Here is a 20,126-nt window from a genome sequence, read left to right as displayed (position 1 = left end):
AGAAGGCGTTAAGGGCTCCCATGCTAATCCGCCGGTAACCGGATAGCAAATGTTGCTGCTTGATTACTGCCGGGTTAGCACCACACTGGAAAATAGCTAGTGATAGGGTGGATTGATTTGGTGGAGGGGTACAGCCTACGTTAAAAAGGGCCTCTCTGCAAAAGGATGAAGAGGGTCAGTATTGTTCCTTAAAGCTTCTCGATGTTCATAGAGTCCTCATTAGTTATCTGGAAGTCACAAATGTGTTTTGCAAATCGGACAGACTGTTTGTGGTTTTTAGTAACAGAAACTTGGCCTCATGGTTTCCAAGCCCACAACTGCTAGATGGCTGAAGGAGACTATTGTAATAACTTATTTGCTTGTGGAGAAGCAGGCTCCTCAGGCCTTGCGGGCGCATTCTACGAGGCATACAGTGACATCCTGGGTGGAGGCTACCTTATTGTCTCCTGCAGATATTTGAATACCTTTGCCAAGCACTACAGGATGGATGTTGCGGTGTGCTCAGAAAGGGAAAGGGAAATGGGACTTGATATACCGCCTTTCTGAGGTTTTTGCAACTACATTCAAAGCGGTTTACATATCTTCAGGTACTTATTTTGTACCAGGGGCAATGGAGGGTTAAGTGACTTGCCCAGAGTCACAAGGAGCTGCAGTGGGAATTGAACTCAGTTCCCCAGGATCAAAGTCCACTGCACCAACCAATAGGCTACTCCTCCACTCCAGAAGACAGTTTTGGGGCTTTGCTCCTCAGGGTGGCAGTGCCAGGATCCCACCCATTCTAGGGTTTGCTTTTGAACATCCCACAGGTTCTGGAGTAGTGGGAAGCTATGTAATGGAAGGAGAAATTAGGTCTTACCTGATAATTTTCTTTCAATTGGACCTTTCTGCTATTCCAGAGGCTCACTCGAGGTTTCTGAGATGTTTAGTCAGTGCAAAGTAATGGGTTACTTAATGACTGTCACCTTGCATGGTGCTTCCTGTATATCTCTTGTTCTCTACAAGTTGTCCAGAGATGAGAGAGGTCCATACACGTTGGCTTATCTCATTAGTGTTAGGTTAGTGAGTTGTTTAAGGTTGATGTATTTATTCTGAGTTTCTTCTTACTGCTTGTCTATGTAAATACTGAGGAGCTGGACTGGATTCCAGAAAAGACATGTGTCAGCTCAGTTTTCAGTTTTCTGTCTCCATCTGCTGGTTGATGGACACATGTATCCCACAGGGTCTGGAATAGTGGAAAGGGCAACTGGAAAGAAAATGATTAGGTAAGGCTTAATTTCTCCTTCTACTATGCCTTTGCATGTTTTCTCAGTTGAAAGTCCTGAAACAAACTTAAATGGTATTACATTACTTGTATAATAAAAAGTTATCATGAAATAAATTGCCCTAGTTTAGTAAAACAATATATATATATATATATATATATATATATATATATATATATATATGTATATATATATATATATATATATATATCACACAAAAAACCCAAACAAAATATTCTCAGCCCAGGGATTTTGGGGGGAGGCCTAAGGGTGGACTGGGGGGGCCATATATTTCCTCTCTGCTCTTCCCACCACCCCCACATCAAAAATCTTACCTTTGCTTCACCAGTCAAAAAGATCTACCGAATCACCTCCCATGGGTTCTGCATGAGCAACATGGAACTCGGCGGCGTATACATGAGAAGCGCGGAACTCGGCGACGTGCTTCAGCCGCCACTGCTGGCACTCCTGCACATGCTTAGTTATTGTGCAAACTGTGCATGAGTGAGCAGTGCTTGTATCAATAGTTGAAAGCATGCCACAGACTTCCTCGCTGCTGAGGCAGAACGAAGGGGTTTGGGCATTGAGGCTTGGGTATCCCCACCAGCCATTCAATGATGCTGCAGTTTTGGAGGGGGCCTGAACCCAAATGCCATTCCCATCCCCACCCCCACCCCAATGGTATGCCACTGCCTCGGCCAGCCCTACTAATAGCAAATATTTTTCCTTATGAGTTTTGAAGGGTTCACATGGTTCTTGCTGTAATACTTGGCTACCAGTTTAAATTTTATGCTCAATTTTATTTAAATAAAAAAATAACTTCTGTTTTCAGATAAAGCTTTGAAACATCTACTCGTCCCAGGTGAACAAATTACAAGGATATATTTTTCAAGGTTACAAACAAGAGAACATATTCTCAGCTTCAAAGTATCAGACTTGTCCTTATAACTCACAACCTCTAGCTGTTCCCATTCATAAAATGATTCACAAGCAGATGATCAAAAGCCCCGTGCTGTTCCAAACAGTGCTCTAAAATAGCGCTGGAACAGTGCGGGGCTTTACTGCACCTATGATCAGAGATAATTGCATGCAAATTTAAGCACGCAATTATCTCTGATCATGGGGTAGAAGTGCGGGAGAATTGTGCCTGAGCATGCGCTCAGCACAATCCTCCCGCATTTGTTTGACAGGACTGGGCTGTCAAAAGCCCAAACCTGTCAAACACAGGGACTGGAGGTCCATGGGACCACCAGGCCCCAACTACCCCTGCCCCGAGCAACAGGGGCCGGAGGTCCAGCGGACCTCCGGTCCCCCCGATGATCCCCCCCCCAGGTGGGCGACCAAACCAACCCCCCCACCCCAGCGACAGGGGGTCTGGAGGTCCGCTGGACCTCCGGTTCCCCCCCCCCGAAAACCCCATCCCAGGTTTAGGGAGGGCTGGAGATCCGGTGTGTCTCCAGCCCCCCCAGTCCCCCAGTGAGGGGTCCCTGGTGGTCCAGTCTCCCTACCTTGTGTGTTGGAGGAGGGAGGGTAGCCTGCCTCCCTCCTCTTCCTGCGATGCCGCAAAATGGCGATGCCCAGCCCTGCCCAGTGTATCCTGGGATGCGCTGGGTGGGGCTATACACCATATCAGGGAGAAACTCCCTGATATGGTGTATAGCCCCGCCCAGCGCATCCCAGGATACGCTGGGCAGGGCTGGACGCCACCATTTTGCGGTGTCGCAGGAAGAGGAGGGAGGCAGGCTACCCTTCCTCGTGTTGTTTCACGCGCTCGAGGGCTCTGATCATGGGGCGTTAGCAAACACCGGCACTAGTCTGGCGCTAACAGCCTCTAGCACCGGCGTTTGCTTCTGATCATCCCCCTGTCAGTGCCTGTACTGTAACCCGATTACTTGTGCTTTGAATTCTAGAAATTTGAGATTCAGCTGAAGTACCACTTTGCTTTGTTTTTTTGTTCCATTATGTTGGTACATTCTACTTTTTTTTTTCTTTAGGAATGCAAGTATTCCACAAAACTTGTTTTTTCTTTCCCAGTGGAACATTCTTTATTCAAAGCATAAAGCATTTATTTAAATGACTAAGAAAAAAATGTCTTATACAATAGAATATCATATTAGTTTGTGATAACACCTTGTGCCCCCATGTCTGGGGAAGGGAGAAGGCCTCTGGGCCACCAGGGAAACTTGTCTGGGGGGATTAGAGAGACTAGAGGTCCACTGGACCTCCAGCCCCTTGCGTGTGTTTGTGTGTGTGTGTATGTGGCAGGGACCTCCTGTTTGACCGGTCTGGACTTGTTTTTTTTTTTTTTTTTACAGTCTGGACTTGTTTTTTGTTTTTGTTTTTTTGACAGCCCAGACCTGTCAAACAACTTCTGCAGGAGGATTGCGCCTTGGATCTGCTGTGTTTCACAACCAGCACTCAAGGGCTTGCACAGGCTTCCTTCTGCTTCCAAAAGCAATCAAAATTGGTAGATTTTGCAGAAAGAATTATGAAAGAAACATGAGAATCCTGGGAAATCCTGTCTTCCGACACCCTAACACCTGCTCGGACATGAATGACGTTGTAAGGCACCTTTATTTCGGGCACTCTTTTCTGATTATTGGGGAAGATACAAAATGACCTCATTCAAATAAACTTGAGTGCATTTGCATGCTATCTGTGCTAAGGCCTGATGCACTTGTTGTTTGCTACACTAGACCCCCCTGATCATTCAGGCCTTGATGATCAGAAGCAAACACATTTGCTCCCGTCCCATGATCAGAACCGACGAGGGCGTGAAACAATGAGCTTCTCAGCTCTGACCACAAGTTGCATACAAATGCATATAAAATAGCGTATTACCGATTCCTCCCCAATGCTCAGCGGGCAGCGCCAAATGTTGGCGCTGTTCCCACAAAAAACCCTATGCCAGATTGGAGCTGGTGTTAGGGTTTGCAGAGCATTGGGAAGGAATGGGGAGCCATATCCAGTATGCTTTTGCATGCTTACAGGCCTCTTCACCTCATCCTCTCACGCAAGTGGCTGGAGGTCTGGTGGACCCCCATTCCTCCTAATCCCCCTCCCCGGGCAAGTTTCTCTGGTGGCATAGTGGCCTTCTTCCTCCTCTACCACCCAACTCTCCCCCACAAATGGGCAGAAGGAGGCTGGAGGTCTGGTGAACTTCTAGCCCTACTAACACCCCTGATACCAAAAAACGTTTCCTGGTGGCCCAGTTGTCAACCCTACCCCCCCCCCATATCTTTGGAAGGGAGAAGGGAGTAGCACCCCCTCCTCCTGGGGTGCTGCCTTCAAAATGGTGGTGCTCTGCCTGGGTGAGGCTTAAATACCATATAAGGCAGAAACTCCCTTATATGGTATTGAAGCCCTGCCCAGTGCTTCCAAAAGCAATCAAAATTGGTAGATTTTGCAGAAAGAATCATGAAAAAAACATGAGAATCATGGGAAACCCTGTCTTCCGACACCCTAACGCCTGTTCAGACATGACGTTGTATTATACAGTGGTAAGGTACCTTTATTTCGGGCACTCTTTTCTGATTATTGGGGAGGAATACAAAATGACCTCATTTAAATAAACTTGAGTGCATTTGCATGCTATCTGTGCTAAGGCCTGATGCACTTGTTGTTTGCTACACTAGACCCCCCTGATCATTCAGGCCCCGATGATCAGAAGCAAACACATTTGCTCCCGTCCCATGATCAGAGCCGGCGAGCACGTGAAACAATGAGCTTCCCAGCTTTGACCACAAGTTGCATACCTTTATTGGCACAATCACTGGCACATTCCTCCCACAGAAGTGCCTCCATGATCAAAACTAATGGGGTGCATAAATTTGTATGCTATTTGCTTTTATCATCGGGGCTTTAGTTCCCCATGCTGTACCCGTGCTAATTTTTCAGCACTGTTTGAATCAGCACAGGGAATTTGATCATTAGCCCCTCAACGCTGGTAAATGCGGGTGCTAGGATAGTTCTAATGGCCTCTAACACCCATGTTTACTTTTGATCATCGGTACTAAAATGAAGTTCGGATGATGGATATATAAACATGAAAAAGCTTGAGGGGAGGGAATGGAATACAGATAAAGTGCTGAAAAGTGTAGGGTAGAGTGTGGAAAGGTGGAGAGAGAGAGAACAAAGACATGATGATTTCAGAATAGTTAAGTGCATTCAGAACTGTAATGAGCCAAGAATCCATTATCCCTATTCAGACCTAGGGTGATAGTGTTAAGTTTTTGATGTGTTCCTCAGACTGCAAAAGCAGGGAGACAAAGACTAAAAGACAGTGTGTATAAAAAAACGGGGAGAAACTTGAAAGAAAATATCTATACTACAGACTCAGGTTGAATAAGCAGTCAAGTAAGGGGCATACATCCTGTTACCCATCCAAAATAGTCCAAAAATGAATCAGAAGAAATTTATTCAAATAGTCTAGTTCCTAAAAGATGTAATGGTTTCCCTGGACCTTAATAAGACATTTACATGGGAAACAAAGAAAGAAAGAACTGAGTCTCTATTTGACTCACAGCAGGTTTCACAAGCAAACTTCTGTCCATAACATAGTAACATAGTAACATAGTAGATGACGGCAGAAAAGACCTGCACGGTCCATCCAGTCTGCCCAACAAGACAACTCATGTGTGCTACTTGTGTGTATACCCTACTTTGATTTGTACCTGTGCTCTTCAGGGCACAGACCGTATAAGTCTGCCCAGCACTAGCCCCGCCTCCCAACCACCAGCTCTGGCATAGACCGTATAAGTCTGCCCAGCACTATCCCCGCCTCCCACCACCGGCTCTGGCACAGACCGTATAAGTCTGCCCAGCGCTATCCCTGCCTCCCAACCTCCAGTCCCGCCTCCCACCACTGGCTCTGGCACAGACCGTATAAGTCTGCCCCGCACTATCCCCGCCTCCCAACCTCCAGCCCCGCCTCCCACTACCGGCTCTGCTATCCAATCTCGGTTAAGCTCCTGAGGATCCTTTCCTTCTGAACAGGATTCCTTTATGTTTATCCCACGCATGTTTGAATTCCGTTACCGTTTTCCTCTCCACCACCTCCCGCGGGAGGGCATTCCAAGCATCCACCACTCTCTCCCTGAAGAAATACTTCCTGACATTTTTCTTGAGTCTGCCCCCCTTCAATCTCATTTCATGTCCTCTCGTTCTACCGCCTTCCCATCTCCGGAAAAGATTTTTTTGCGGATTAATACCTTTCAAGTATTTGAACGTCTGTATCATATCACCCCTGTTCCTCCTTTCCTCCAGGGTATACATGTTCAGGTCAGCAAGTCTCTCCTCATACGTCTTGTTACGCAAATCCCATACCATTCTCGTAGCTTTTCTTTGCACCGCTTCAATTCTTTTTACATCCTTAGCAAGATACGGCCTCCAAAACTGAACACAATACTCTAGATGGGGCCTCATCAACGACTTATACAGAGGCATCAACACCCCCTTTCTTCTGCTGGTCACACCTCTCTCTATACAGCCCAACAACCTTCTAGATACAGCCACCGCCTTGTCACACTGTTTCGTCACCTTCAAATCCTCAGATACTATCACCTCAAGGTCCCTCTCCCCGTCTGAACCTATAACTAATACAAAAGTCACCACCAGCATAGTCGGCACATTACTAGGACTCAAGTTTCACATAGTAACGTGGTAACATAGTAGATGACGGCAGAAAAAAGACCTGTACGGTCCATCTAGTCTGCCCAACAAGATAAACTCATATGTGCTACTTCTTGTGCATACCTTACCTTGATTTGTATCTGCCATTTTCGGGCACAGACCGTAGAAGTCTTGCCCAGCACTAGCCCCGCCTCCCAAACACCAGCCTACCAGACATATACATTGCTTTATAGGCACATAAACATCCCTGCTACTTAAGCCTTACAATCTTAAAGATGCACTCAGTAAAAGCAGTGGGGCCTAAGGAGTGCCCTCCTCTAGGGAAGCAGCTACTGAGCTTGAAAATGAGGCTGTGTGTTGACTGAGTGGGTTTAAGCTCTAAGTAGCCTCACCTAGGTATGTTTTCATGATCGGTTTCAGTTGGTAAGAGAAGGCAATGTATGTGTTCTAGGAAAGCATTCAAACATTATGCAGATAAGTTTATCAGTTTTATAGATTTTCAGTGATCCTAAAATACACAAGTAGGTTTGCTGAAAATGCATGCATATTCTTGTATACAGTTAGCCTTATGTATAGATAGGGCAATTTTTTAACAGGTCAAGGTCACCTAGGTTTTGAGGATAAGCAGGTGCTTATTTTTAGCCTATTTTATAAAGACACATAACGTAACTATGGTGTTCATTTTCAAAGCAGATGGACGTCTCAAAAACCATCTTCCAAAAATACCCACATCATGATTTTCAAAAAGGTAGAATTTGGATGTCCTACACTGCATTTCATCCATAGAAAGGGGGGGGGGGGGGGGGGTGTGTGTTGTGTATTTATTTATTTATTTATTTCAAAAATACAAAACCCAATATAAGGACCTTATCAAAAAATATAACAAAGCAAGAAAGGTAACCCTAAAAATAGTGATAAATTCCAATGTAAGGATACTGAAATATATTAATATATTAACTTAACTTAAATTTACTTTACTTTATTGGATTTATACCCCATATATGTCTGAGTCAAGGACTCAGTTCTGTGTGGCTTATATTAAAATTATCAGATATACAAATACAAGGTGGGGAGGCTAACATCAGATTAATCAGTTATACAAGTATGAAATAGGGTGCAAGAAGAGGGAGCAAGTTTAGTGATGGGAGTCCTGAGAAACCCTTCCGCCTCTCTTATATAGGAGGAATTCCAGGGAACATTACACAGTATATAGATCTAACCTGCCAATAATGGGAAATAAAGTAACCTTAATAAAGGCAGGTGATTTCCCCCCCCCCCCCCCCCCCCGTGCAAATTAGAGCTCACACCATCATAGGTACTCCCCATGGGGAGCCCATACGCCATGCGCCCTCCCTGCCCATCTTTAAGTCCTTACTCAAAACCCATCTCTTCTCCCTTGCTTTTGGCGCCTAACCACCTTCCCCATTCATGATACACTGACTACACTGACTACATAGTTTGTTACCTTTAGATTGTAAGCTCTCTTGAGCAGGGACTATCCTTCCCCATGTTTTAACTTGTACAGCGCTGTGTAACCCTAGTAGCGCTATAGAAATGCTAAGTAGTAGTAGTAGTAGTAGTAGTAGTAGTAGTAGTAGTAGAGTGGAGGAGTGGCCTAGTGGTTAGCGTGATGGGCTTTGGTTCTGGGGAACTGGGTTTGATTCCCACTGCAGGCACATGCAGCTCCCTGTGACTCTGGGCAAGTCACTTAACCCTCCATTGCCCCAGGTACAAATAAGTACCTGTATATAATATGTAAGCCACATTGAACCTGCTATGAGTGGGAAAGCGCGGGGTACAAATGTAACAAAAAAAAAGTGAATGTGCCAGAGTAAATAATGTGAAACCACACACGTTGAAGCTCATCAACATTGAAAGAGAATCCTCATTTTGAAAGTCTGCTGTTCCCTGTGTCAAGTGGGATTCCTGAGGAAGGAAAATGAAATAAGGCTTTGTAGAGTCCAGCTACAACAGCGACATGTGGACCATTATTGAGTTTCTGACTCACATAAGATAAAGTGTTTTCATTGGACTTTATTATTTAATGTGCTTTTGAAGTAGTTCTTTCAGACTTGCTTCTATTTTTGAGCGATTCTCTTTGAATGTTGATGAGCTTCAGTGTGTGTATGTGTGTTGTTTCACATTATTTACTTTGGAACATTTGCACGGAGAGTACCTATGATGGTGTGAGCTTTAATTTACACAGGGGATCACCTGCCTCTATTAAGGTTACTCTGTTTCCCATTACTGGCAGAGATTAGACCTATAGATTGTGCAATTTTCACTGCAGTTCCTCCTATATAAGGGAGGTGGAAGGGTTTCTGAGGACTCCCATCATTAAATTTAAGTTAAGTCGATACATTTCAGTATCCACACATTGGAGTTTACCTCCATTTTGTTTTGCTCTGCTGGACGTATTTAGGGCGGGACTAGGGAGGACCCAAATTCAAGACATCCAATAGTGATAATTGAATGGGAAGAAAAGTCCAAGTCAAAAAAAGAAGGGCATTAGTTAGACCTGTTTCAATCATATCCAAGGTATTAAAAGGTGCCCTGATTGAGTAGCTGGCTCTGGAAAGATTAAGGCATGACCCTTCCTCAATCTCCCAATAGTTACTCTCCCCCTCCCTCACCCCTGAAAGTGACACAGGTAAACTAGGTTCCCTGACAACATCAAGTCATTAGGAAGGGTATGGAGTCCAGGTGTGCGGATGTTATAATGCCGTTGTATCGCTCCATGGTGCGACCGCACCTGGAGTATTGTGTTCAGTACTGGTCTCCGTATCTCAAAAAAGATATAGTAGAATTGGAAAAGGTACAGCGAAGGGCGACGAAAATGATAGTGGGGATGGGACGACTTTCCTATGAAGAGAGGCTGAGAAGGCTAGGGCTTTTCAGCTTGGAGAAGAGACGGCTGAGGGGAGATATGATAGAAGTGTATAAAATAATGAGTGGAATGGATCGGGTGGATGTGAAGCGACTGTTCACGCTATCCAAAAATACTAGGACTAGAGGGCATGAGTTGAAGCTACAGTGTGGTAAATTTAAAACGAATCGGAGAAAATTTTTCTTCACCCAACGTGTAATTAGACTCTGGAATTCGTTGCCGGAGAACGTGGTACGGGCAGTTAGCTTGACGGAGTTTAAAAAGGGGTTAGATAGATTCCTAAAGGACAAGTCCATAGACCGCTATTAAATGGACTTGGAAAAATTCCGCATTTTTAGGTATAACTTGTCTGGAATGTTTTTACGTTTGGGGAGCGTGCCAGGTGCCCTTGACCTGGATTGGCCACTGTCGGTGACAGGATGCTGGGCTAGATGGACCTTTGGTCTTTCCCAGTATGGCACTACTTATGTACTTATGTACTTAAGTATTGTGGGCATTCTGAACAGGCTTGCACTAGGTCTGAAGGGTAGCCCAGTGGTTAGTGCAGTGGGCTATAAACCAGGCAACCCATAGTCCAAATCCCCTTTCAGATGGTTTCTTTTTTAATTTTGTAAATTTTGAGCCCTCCGGAAGCAGAGATGTACTTATTATGCCTAAATATTAAATACACTTGTAAGCCTGAAAGCTATTGAGGTGGTGCACATTCAGGTACTGCAGGTATTTTTCCCTGTCTCTGGAGGGATCATCATTTAAAATAACAGAGCTGCAGTGGAATATGAACCTGGGTGCCCTAAATTAAAGTCCATTGCACTGACATCTGCAGGGACATCTGTGTAGCCATTTCCATACAAATGCTAACAGACAGATGTCCTTGTCCCTGGTTTTTTGGCGTTCATAATTTGGACGTTTTATTTCGGAAAATGGCTGTTCATTTTGGACATTCTCTCATATTTTCAAATAGTAAGCTCCAAAGTTTTCCCCGTGAGATGGTCTTTTTTTTTTTTTGGATGTTATGAGCAGGACGTCCAAATTCTGACTTGGACTCGACACAGAGCCATGTTTCAGCAGTAAGCCTCCTTCAGGAGTCTTTATATAACTCCTGAAGCAAGCTTTCTGCCGAAACACTGCACTGTGTCGAGTCTTCACCATTAAATGTCTTACCATCAGTTGAAGTCTCCTCGTTTGTTCCTGGTCAGCCTGGTCTATTTCCCACTCCCTTCACCTCTCAAACCCTCAAACAATGCATAAACAAAGGCATAGAGTTCCCGATTTTCAAAATTCTTCATTTTGTACTACGTTTTCCTTGCATATGTCATTCTGCAGGATGATTGGAACTCTAAAACAAACATTAATCACCGTACTGTACTGTAAAATAAGACCAATACAGAACTGTAAGAACAAAATCAGAAAGAGTACTGTACTGTATACCTAGTAGCAATGCAACTGGTAAATATCAATTATAAAATTGATTTGTAAAATTTTGTGATTAATGTTTGTTTTCCCATTTTTCCCTTCTCTTTCTCGCTGCAACGTCACACCAGCATCTCAATAGCTGTCACTTCCTCTTATTGTTCCACCTATGCCAGTGCAACTTCACTTGCCTTGACACCTTCACTATGACTGACTTTTACAATTGAATGTTCAGGTATTATCTCCATTCTCATTCCTGTTCACCATAGCAATCCCATCATTGTCAGTTAGATTTTCTTGTTCGTCTGCTGGCATCCATTCTTCCCAAGCATTCTCACAGCCCGGTATTTACTGTAACAAAGGAAGGAGATCTGTATTCTTTGTCATGCCCATGTTCATTTTCATTCTCAGGAATTAACTTTCTCCGTGATTTTTCTAGGACTGGGAGGCTCAATTTCATCCCATGACTGAGCGATGCAGTAGATAACATCTTTCTTTAAAACTTCAGTCATTCCTTTCCCTTCATCCAGTGCATAAATACGTGTTGCAAGAAGGTTGTGGCATTATTTCTTTTTTCTTTACGGCTTCCAGTACATCCTTGTCCATTGGCTGACACAATAACTTGACACTGGGAGGCAGAAAAGCACTCTGTCTGCTTCTCAGTTCGTCCTTGTCAGGATTGCTTTCCTAGGCAGGTTTATCAATGTCAGAAGGTTTTCTACAGGAGAAGCCACGTTTTTAAAGGCTCTAGAATTTTTTTGACTTTCCAATGAAAGTCAGATGTAATTTGAAATGATTCCAAGATGGCGCTCTGAACACACGCACCTGAGTTAGCTCCGAGAGGACGCTGCAGATTGCTGTTTTTTGCGGGTCCCTCGACTCATCGAAGTGGAGGGGGGGAAGGTAAAGGAGCTTCCCTCAGCTGGACCATTGTCGGCGTTGAAACAGTCAATTTTGCAATTTCCCAGGGCGCAACCGGGACCTCTGTGCACATCGACTCCTTCTGCAACCGCCGACGCACAGACATCGATGGGAAGCGGAGACGGGGCTTCCCTGAGCCCCGGGGAACGCAGGGTGCCACCACAGTCGGGGAGTGAGATACTCACAGCAGCCCAAGCAGATACGGACACCGAAGAGGCAAACCCGGAACTGTTAGAGGGGAGGACCCAGGATCAGGCATTTTCAGCCCAATTGGCCTTAAAGGTATTGCCACAGAATATTGTGTCTAAGCTCTCTCGTACTGAGGCCCCACCGCACCCCCCGTTACCAACAGGTGGAATAATTAAACCCACAACTGTGACGCTTGAGTCACTGTGGGATATGGTATATAACACTCACTCTTCGATGCAAAATATGTTGAAAGAAAATACTAATGATTTTAGAACTCTTTCGGAAGCCGTTCTGATACAGGCACAAGATTGAAAGAGTGGATACTAAATTTCAAGAAATGGGGACTTTGGAATCTGCTTTGGTTAAAGATAACAACTTTTTGCACAAACGTTTGGAATACCTGGAAAACCAGGCTCGAAGACTTAACCATCGGTTCCTTAACTTCCCCAAATCTCCTTTAATTTCCCCAATGGAGATGGTGAAAAAATATATGATTTACATTCTAGGAATGGATAAAGACTCATTGCCTCCCATTACTCGGGCCTATTACATCTGTAAGACTAGGGGGACATTGGGAGATCCCCCCATACGAGGGATGGGTGAAGAAAGAACCAGGTACACCCATTAAAGGGGGGCCGACCACAACCGGGCTGAAGGCCAGCGAAGACAGAAGTGTGGGGGAGGGTACAGGGAGGGCCAGCTAGAAAGCAGAGGTAGTAGTGGGAGGGAAACAAGGGGTAGCAAGGGAGGGGGCAGGAAGGAAGGGGAGGAGCAAGGGAGGAGGAAAGAGGAATTCGAACTTCACAGGAAGCCCTTTTGAATTTGGAGGCAGGAGAAGAGCAACCCTGGGCAGCAGCTCCTGAAATTTTTACAGGCACATGTTTTGTGTCTGCCTGGGCCTTTTTGGAACTGCGCCCCAGAGTCGAGGCCATGAGAGCAAATTTTGTACTACGTTTTCCTTGCATATGTAATGTAATGCTTGAGGGTAAACAATTTCAATTTGTGGACCCTAAACAGCTTAAAGATTTCTTAGATGCTAGAGTTGAAGTGAATGTTGTATGCCCTCCTACATAGCAGGCTGGAATCTGAACACAGAGGTAGCAACTGTGAAATAATTCAATATTCCTGTTATAATTTTTTTCCTTTCTTGGAATCAATTTTTCTTTAAGTGTGGCTGAAAAAAATTGTTCTTATTGTTTCCTTATATTTTTGAGCTAAATGCTTTTCTTTTTATTGAATTGAATGTGAATTGCACAGTCACATTGTTTTGTGAATTATTAAAAATACTAATTAATACAAAAAAAAAGTCAGTGGTAATTTATGTTTCCAGTTGCATTGCTACTGGGCAGAATAGTCACCCTTTATTCACTCCATTTATAACCTGGAGCCGAGGCTTTGAACCGTGATGCAAGAGTTCTTGATGGCCACATTTTCAGATTTAACCTAATTTCATCACAGTTGTATATCTGGTCCCTTGATATACCTGCCTTTATAAGGAGACTCTTAAGGTTATCAATAGAAATCAAACAAAATAAAACATGGAAAAGAAAATAAGATGATACCTTTTTTATTGGACATAACTTAATACATTTCTTGATTACCTTTCGAAGGTTGCCCTTCTTCCTCAGATCGGAAATAAGCAAATGTGCTAGCTGACAGTGTATATAAGTGAAAACCTTCAAGCATTACTATGACAGTCTGACAGGGTGAGAGGATGGGGGTGGGTCGGAGGTATGCATGGGGACATCAAAGCATATCATTGATATTCTAACAGGATGGGTGTGGATAGGTGAGGGGTGGGGTGATCAACAGAGACATACAGCTTTATGGTTTATAATGGGTTAGGAACCCCAGATCCTTGTTAAGTCCTTTCTGTTGGGTGTTAAAATATTCAATCATTCTGACTTCAAAGGTCTTACGTTCTTGTATGGTTTTAAAGTTACCTTTCAGGATTCTCACTGTGAAGTCACTGGTACAGTGTCCTGGTCCTGTAAAATGTTGACTAACAGGCGTGGGAATCCTCTACTTAAGGAGACTCTGAAATTTTGCTTTGAATGGGACAAATTCCTCAGAGTTCTCTGACAGATTTTCACCAGCAATGTAGGATAGGCATATCTTTTCTTCCAACAATCAAGTCACCTGACACTAGCAGTGAAATCAGGTTCACCTTCCTTGAATTCCTTTTGAAAAAAAAAAAAACCCACAGCTTTCTTTCTGTATGAACCACAGGAATAAGGCTTCGCTCACCTTCTCATATTCACGTTTTTTTCATAGTTTTTTCTAGTGTCCAGTGAAAACGTAGAGGCAGAATTTGTGGCACATTTCCTCAGCTCACTGTGTTACCTTTTCCAGTCAAGAACTGTTGACTCTTCCCACTCCTAGTTCTGTTGCAGTTTTTTTGGATGGGTTTACCCTTTCAGTTCTTTTTAAAGTGTCAAGTTTCTGCTCTACAGACAAAACAACTTTTCTCCTCTGTTGACTGGCCATTTCAGAAGTGATCTTCTAAAGATCTGAAGAGGAAGAATAAAAATACAGTACCGTAGTATATTACACACCTATTAAAAATATTTCAAAAATGTCTCAGAAAGAGTAAAACTCACTGTGCAGTAAAACCAGGGTCCCAGCTCACAACAGTGCTGTTTTGCGGTAAAATCAAGATCCTGGGGTCAAACTGATTGTCTCAGGTGCAAAACTTCCCTCTGTGCTACACCCAAAAATGGGGGTCTGTCGGATATGCCGGATGGTTGGATTAACAAAGGTCGAATAACTGAGACTGTACTACAGTGCCTGCTTCAGAGGCACTTTTCAGCAACTGCAGAGAGTGATTCCACCTATGAAATACAACAAAGATTAGGTCAAAAATGACTTAAAAGCATTCTCTTTTGTAAAAAAAAATATCCTAACATGAGAATGAAATCACACAGAGCCGTACATCATAGTGAAGGTCAAAGAATGTAATACGAACCCCATATGTGAAAGTGAGGAATAATAAAAAAAAAAAATAGAAAATGTTTGAAATACTTCTATGGTTGTACGTAAGGGGTTCCCAAACTCCAGGCATTGCTGCTAAAATACAAAGTAAAAGATATAAAGGGTCTTTTACAAAGGTGTGCTAGCTTTATTTAGTGCACAATAAACACTAGTCACCCATAGATTCCTATGGGCGTCTCTAGCGTTTAGCATGCACTAAAAACGCTAGCACACCTTAGTAAAAGGACCCCATAGTAAGATCTTCCAATATGTAATAGAACTCTTAAAATTCTTAAAATGTACAAAAGTGCTAGGCAAGAGCAAACCTCGTTATTCCTGGTACAGGTCTCTTGATAAAAACCAAATCCATTGTCTAGCAAAGCTGCCATTCATACAGCTGACAGGATCATATAGTACAGAGACCTCAGATGAAAGCAGCCATATACACTTGTACATTACATAAAATCCACTAGTTAAAAAGTGCCTTAAATATCATCTGATTTCTATCAGATACACCAGAGGATCTTAGCTTTCAGGATAAGTTTATAAGGGCCTTCTACTCTACTATGGGACCTTTTCCACACACAGACTGTCTCCAAAATGAGAATTTCCCGCATAATACCTTCTCTCCTTTTTATTAAGCTTTGATGTGGACCTTTCTCTCCTTTACTCCTCTTACGCATGTAGTCCAAGCTCCTCAGTTCACTCCTTGATCTTAAGTTAGGTAGAGGTTGCCTACAGCCTCTGTATTCACAATCACTTCACGAAGGATACAAACTTAAAACTCAAGGGAGACTTGTTCACATAAACTACATAGGCCCAAACCCTGAGCCAAAACAGTAATACATTTCCTTTCTACACAGCTCCAAAGAAAATCCACGCTGCCAGCTAGGGCTCTCTTGCTTATATAGATTAAGGCAGAACCATTGCAGCTTTCCGAAATGTAGAAAATGGTTTATACTTCCTCACCACTCTACTGTATTATGGTGCTGATGCCAGGAATATATTGAACCAGTGAATGTCCCAAAGGAATCCTTACACAGTAAACGAAAGTAGAACATTAGGAGGGGTGGGGAAGTGGGGTCCTTACCACATTAATTTTATTCTGTTTTAAAAGGTTTACAAGTCGCATCAATATAAAAATGCAGTTATTACTCGATGTGACCTAGACATAGCTAGTAATTATCGTTCTTCATCATTTATTTAAGGTAAACTTGAGTCAGAAAATATTATTATAAAGATCATGGGGGTTAATTGTTTTTTATTGCAGTGAGTCCAAAAGGAAACATGAAGAAATCAAGAATAGAAATTATGATTAACTAATCTGATCCTAAAAACGGGAAGTCTGTTGATGACAACAATGCAATTAAAGTAGTTTAACATTATTTAACAAAAAAAAATCTTGTTAAGTTTGGATTTTCAAGACTGATAAGGGGGTGATTTTCAAAACTGTTCACATTAATACAATGCCCGGCTTTGTACAAATATTCAAAGGGAAAATACAAGAATACTTTAAAAGCCACTCTGGGGAAAAAAATGCAACAGATACTTGCACCAGTTTGTGTTCTTTTTAATTCTTAGGTTACTGCTCCCTATACAGGTGTGCATATAGGTTTGAACATAAAATCTATGAAGTAGATAGAGAACAAAATTAAATTGGACAGGAGAGCACCTACCCGGTTAAACCCCACTGGCCAACCCTGCAGCAGATATTTGGTGGCATGTAACCAATTTCTGCAGTTGAATACAGTATTAGCACAGACAGTCATGGCATAGTGCTGAGGCAGTCCAGAGGCAGAGTCAAAGTGGAGCCAGGACTTACTCTGTTAGTGACGAGTTTAACTCTAGTGCCTGAGTAAGTTCCTAGATAATGTTAAGACAAAGGAAAGACTGCCTTAACTTTATCTAGGCACCGATCGGAATGTTGGCCAGCACCTGGATGACTTTCGTTGACTGCTATAACCCAAAGATTCAAGTTTCAAGTTTAAGGGCCCTGTTTACTAAGCCGCACTGTAGGCGTGCTAAGTTTTTAGTGCTTGCTAAAGCTAGAGACACCTATATATTCCTGCATCGCAGCTTAGTAAACAGGGCCCTAAGTTTATTAAGAACTTGTTATCCCACCTAGATGATTTACAAACTATACATCAATAGAATATTGAAGGCCAATGTCTGGATTAGGGCCAGCTTTGAATATCTGTGTCAGATTCAGCCCATGGTGGTCACTACCTTTAAATTTGCTGACTGCTGTGGGCTGATTATCAGGGGAATGTGTGTTATTTTCTTCCCAAAGCTAAACATATGCCTGAGAATATCTACCTTTTAAATGGTTCAAAGTGTACATGTTGTTGATCCCCACATATACTTGTACCCGGTTTTGAGACAATTTTTGCTTCAACTATCCTCTAATTTTAAATAATTTATCACTGGCAGTAGAAAAATCTAATCTAGATACTTATGTTGATAGGTAGATATCAGTCCTGTTTTTTTCGTATAAATGTATCAGTTATGTTTAAAAAAACTTTGCAAATCCTCTTGTATTAGACTGTTGTCCAAATTACTTGCTTTAAGATTCTGCTTTGATGGTTAAATGTTGGATCGACACTCTCATAAACAATTTTTTACATACAGGCTATTTTCAACCCATTATTGATGAGATTATATTAACGCCAATTCCAAAGTCTATAAATTTAGATTTAACTTTGCCAGCTAGTTATCGACCAATAGCTGGCATTCCACGGTTTACAAAATTAATGGATACTGTCGTTGCACAGCAGTTGTCAATTATATCAAATATTGCATTCATCTCAGTTTGGATTTAGAGCATTATATAGTACTGAGACTGTATTATTAATGTTATTGACCAAAGTCAGAACATTATTTGCTGCTGGTGCTCATGTAGTAATGTTACAATTTGATCTGTCGGCCACATTTGATATCAAAAAGGCATACCCTGCCGATCCTACTTAAGTCCCTAAACCCTGCAACACAACGAAACCAAAGCTTCAACGGACATTGCATAACTCTTCCTATCTATGATTCCCCAATGTGTCTATAACACATGAACTTTATTCGACCACATCACTTTGTATTTGTTTCTCTACCGGAGATGGCGAACGCCAGTATGGTACAATGTAAGCCACATTGAGCCTCGAAATAGGTGGGAAAATGTGGGATACAAATGTAACAAATAAATAAATAAATATTATGTTACTTGCCAAACTTGAGGATATAGGTATTACTGGATTGGTTTTGAAATGATTTCAGAAATTTTTGATCCATAGGAGATACGTGATTAATATGAATGTGTTGATATCGAGTACTTGGTAACCACAGGAGTCACCGCTGTCCCCAATAATTTTTAGGGCCCTGTTTACAAAAACGTGCTAGCATTTTTAGTGCATGTTAAAAATTAGCGCATGCTATTATGGGCATCTACACAGTTAGCACATTCTGAAAATGCTGGCATGGCTTTATAAACAGGGCCCTAAAAAGTAAAGTAACAGCCATTGTAAAGAAGATGTTTTATTCTCTGTGGAAACTTAAGCGTATAAGACCCTACTTCCCGAGGGAAATATTCCGCCACTTGATGCAGTCACTGGAACTAAACCATCTGGACTATTGTAATGGATTATATGCAGGTTGTAAGGTCCAGCTTCTGAAAAAACTGCAGACTGCCCAGAACACAGCGGCCAGATTGATATACAACAGAACAAAATATGTTAGTGCTACACCTCTTCACCTGAAACTGCATTGGCTCCCTATGATGTTCCGCATTACCTTCAAACTTTGTACTCTAGTTCACAAGATACTCTACGGTGGTGCCCCTGGTTATATGATTGGCCTCATTGATCTACCAGCCAGGAATAGTATCAGCTCATCTCGTACCTATATGAATCTTCACTATCCTAATTGCATTGGCCTTAAATAAAAGGAGACCTACGCGTCCAATTTCACCTATTTAAGTACGCAAATGTGGAATGCATTACCAACAGTAGTGAAAATGATACATGACCATCTACAATTCAGGCGAACTTTGAAGACCTATCTGTTTTGTAAGGCCTACCCTGGTGTTTCTGATTAGCAACCTCAACTCTGCACTGATTTAAAAGACACTGTTATTTCTTATATCTTTGCCACTTATTGTTCCCATTTACCCCTACCTTCCCTTACCCTGATTATATTTGTATTTGTTTAACATTGACCATATTGGAGCTCCAAAATACGGTGACTTGTAAGCTACATTGAGCCTGCTAATGTGTGGGAAAATGGGGGATACAAATGCTGCAAATAAATAAGCAGGGCCCCTAATGTTTTATGGTTTCTTTTACAAAGCCACGCTAGTGATTCCCATGCGGCAAATGAGAGAAAGCCCATAGGAATTGAATGGGCTTCCTCTCATTTGTCGCACTGGGAATTGATAGTGCAGCTTTTGTATAATTATGGTACAGCCAGGGACCCCCCCCCCCACTGGAATCGTGGTGGGCCCAGTCATAGAGCTCAGGCCATTACAGACCTTGGCTCAGTCAGAAATCTGATGGCTGACATAACTGGGAGCTTACTGGAAAAGTATGACCTAGTTTGTAGCCCAGATTGAGGCCTAAAAGTGAAGTTAATAGATATGGAAACAAAATGGAGGATTTCAACACAAAATGGAAGCCCGTATCTGTTACAAAGTGGAATTTTCTCTAATGTAAGTTAGAAAAACAAGTTGAGAAATGAGTGAGTCATAGCAGGTGCAGAGAAAATAGGAAACTAGCTGTTCCAGAGAGGAGGGAGACTTTCCTGTGAGCAGGGAAGGCGTAGCAAGATAGAAGCTACTCATTAGCATGAGCCAATCAGTGACAACCATGACATTA

At 42.6% G+C, this 20,126-nt stretch overlaps 1 protein-coding gene across 2 annotated transcripts in view; it reads left to right on the top strand.

Moving 5' to 3' along the window:
- The window catches only part of FUT9 (fucosyltransferase 9), a 193,416-nt gene that overhangs the window by 42,742 nt on the left and 130,548 nt on the right, over positions 1-20,126 (top strand). The window lies entirely within an intron of this gene.

This window comes from Microcaecilia unicolor, chromosome 3 (assembly GCF_901765095.1).
Source record: "Microcaecilia unicolor chromosome 3, aMicUni1.1, whole genome shotgun sequence".
In the NCBI taxonomy this organism is placed as follows: Eukaryota; Metazoa; Chordata; class Amphibia; order Gymnophiona; family Siphonopidae; genus Microcaecilia; species Microcaecilia unicolor.
The sequence above is the reverse complement of the archived record's forward strand: the minus strand, read 5'-3'. Positions and strand labels throughout refer to the sequence as shown.